Consider the following 3,202-nt stretch of genomic DNA (forward strand, 5'->3'; position numbering starts at 1 on the left):
TGAGAGAGAAATTAAGACATTCCAGACAACAAAAGTTAAGGGAGTTCGTCACTACTAGACCTGCCTGCGAGAATTGCTCCAGGGAGTCCTGCAGGGTGAGTTGAAAGGACAGTAGCTCAAAGCCCTGTGGAGACATAAAGAGCTCATTAAAGGGGAATACATGGGTAATTATAAAAACCGGTATTCTTGGCACGCCTGGGTGGCTCAGTCGGTTAAATGTCTGTTTTCAGCTCCGGTCATGATCCCAGAGTCCTGGGATTGAGTCCCGCATCGGGCTCCCTGCTCAGCGGGGAGCCTGCTTCTCCCTCTGCCTCTCCCCTGCTTGTATGCTCTCTCTCTCTCTCCCCCTCTCTGACAAATAAGTAAAATCTTTAAAAAAAAAAGTTTCACTACAAAAAAATTAAACATAAAACAGGCAGAAGATAAGGAACAAAATAGCAATGTGACAGAAGTTAAGTCCCTCTCATCAGTCAGCCTTAAGCAGGAAGGAAATTCCAACACCTGCTAGAACATGGGCTGACTCGGGGACATCACGCTCAGTGGAAGAAGCCAGTCTCAGAAAGACAAACACTGTCTGATTCCACTCAAATGAGGTTCCTAGAGGAGTCAAACTCACAGAGTCCAAAAGTAGAATGACAGGTGGCAGGGACTGGAGGAGGGGAAGGGAGTCAATGTTTCATGGGGACAGGGTTGCAGTTGGGGAAGATGGGAAAGTCCTAGAGATGGATGGCAGGGATGGCTGCACAACCATGTGAATGTACTTAATGCCACTGAACTGGACACTTAAAAATGATCAGAATTGTGATTTTTTTTTTAAATGAGGAAGCGGGGGGGAGAGGCAGAGGAGAGAATCTTACGCCAGCTCCATGCCCAGCACGGAGTCTGACACAGGACTCGATCTCACAACTTGGAGATCATGACCTGAGCCAAAATCAAGAGTCAGTTGCTTAATCAACTGAGCCACCCAGGGCCCCCACAATTGTAAATTTTATATGCATTTCACCACAATCAACAAAAAAGTATATGAGAAATTAAAAAAAAGAGAGAACTCTCAAACCATGCAAAGACACAGAGGAACCCAGTGCATATTGCTATTGCTTAGTGAAAGAAGCCAGCCTGGAAACACTACCTACTGTATGATTCCAACCGTACAACGTTCTGGGAAAAGAAAACTTTAGAGACCGTAAAAGATCAGTAGTTGCTGGGAGGAGTAGGTGAAACAGTGGATTTTTAGGGCACCGAAACTATTCTGTATGAGACTACAGTGGTGGGTCCGTGCCATTATTTTCAACGCCCACAGAGCTTCCAACACCGAGAGTGAGCCCTGATATAAATTATGGGCTTTCATTAAAAATAATGTATCAATATTGCTTCATTCTTTATTCTTCATTCCACACTAATGCAAGACGTTAGTCACTGGGGGAACAGGGAGGGAATGGGAGGGGGGATATGGAAACTCTCTGTACTTACTGGTTAATTTTTATGTAAATCTAAAACTGATCTGTATAATAAAGTCTATGAATTTTTACAAATGCATGTCCCATCCCAACTGCCTAGGGCCAAGTCCAGCTCTGCACCAGGGCCCCCGGTCCCACGACACTTGGGTCTTAGACCACACGATTCCCTCCGCCTGGATGCCCAGACTTAACATTTGAGGGCCACCCCCCCCCCATCCCCAGGCTGGGTTCTCCAGCAGTTTCTCCCCCTTCGTGATCACTGGTCTCTTCAGCTTTTCTGGAGGCAGACGTTGCATGAGGGTCTGAGGAACCCAAGTACCGTGGACATGGATGGGAGCTGTATTTTTTTTTTTAAGTCCTCTTTTTGGTTAACTGACCTTTGTCCAGATTGCTCTGGATTCACCAGAATGAGCTGATGTTATTTCCCTTAAAAGAGGATGAGGAAAAGAGATCAGGAAATAAGAAATGGAAAAGAATTAAAAGAGTTCCAGCTTCACTCTTGTTTCCATGGGAAGACTTCAGTGGCTTTAAGTGCCTAACCTGCCCTCAATAGGATTCAGTGTAATAACTCATCGTGAATTAATTATTACAGACCTATTTGTAAGCATAAGATTCCTGCTGCTTATCATCCTAAGCCCTTAATAAACACACTCTTAAAAATCTATCAGTTGGGGCGCCTGGGTGGCTCAGTCGTTGAGCGTGTGCCTTCGGCTCAGGGCGTGATCCCCGCGTTGTGGGATCGAACCCCACATCGGACTCCTCCACTGGGAGCCTGCTTCTTCCTCTCCCACCCCCCCCCTGCTTGTGTTCCCTCTCTCAGCTGTCCTCTCTGTCAAATAAATAAATAAAATCTTTAAAAAAAAATTGATCAGTTAACAGACTTGAATTTAAATAACCCCCCCCCCCAAAAATCAATCAGTATTTTGGCAACAGGCACGAGCTACCCTACAGAGTCTTAACAACAAAAGGTAAAGACAAGGCAGGGGACTGCTCTGGTGGCCGGTCACACCTGCATCTGAATCCACTGGGCAGCTGCGCGCGCGTGAGAAAGCAGCTCTGTCAGCAGCTGATGCCAGCCCCTCACCTCAGTGTGGTCACTCTCTGGGTGGATCCCTCAGACCAAAGAGACACCACACGATTCCCAGGCCATTCCCCACTCCTCTCAGACCCTGGTTCTGATTTAACCAGACAAAAGCATCGTTGGGCCAGGAGACGGTGGCATTGCACTCATGGGACATCAGGACTCGCGGCTGCTCTTTCTCCCTGCTCCACCTGCTGCCAGGCTCATCTCCACAGATGGCAGATCCAGCCGGCACTTCCGTTAGCAAACTTCTTTCGGGGAGATTGTAGATAAGCCCCGTAAATGCTGAAGCAAGAAAAACCTCAATTCCAAGGAAGACAACTGGTCATGAAACCTTGGTTTTTATTCCAAAGGAAGCAAGTCCAGCTTTCCCCTCCAAGTGGTTTCCAGGTCAGCCCCTGTTCAAGGCAAAGACCAGATCAACCTTAGCACAGGGAGCAGTGTGTTGGAACAAAGGGGGGAAATGGTTGGCATCAACCTGGTGAGAGAGAAAGGGGGACTCTGGCTCCCTCTGGTGGTCAGCATGTGCCACACACTCATCCTGTGGCGCTGCTCCATTGCCACCTGCCGTCAGGCGCCAGGTCATTTATGCACGCCAGGACCAGTGTGTCCTTATGTGCATAAATACAAATCCTGTGGTCATCCGAATAGTGAAATATATATA

Source organism: Ursus maritimus, unplaced genomic scaffold (genome assembly GCF_017311325.1).
Source record: "Ursus maritimus isolate PB19 unplaced genomic scaffold, ASM1731132v1 scaffold_14, whole genome shotgun sequence".
NCBI classification, from domain to species: domain Eukaryota; kingdom Metazoa; phylum Chordata; class Mammalia; order Carnivora; family Ursidae; genus Ursus; species Ursus maritimus.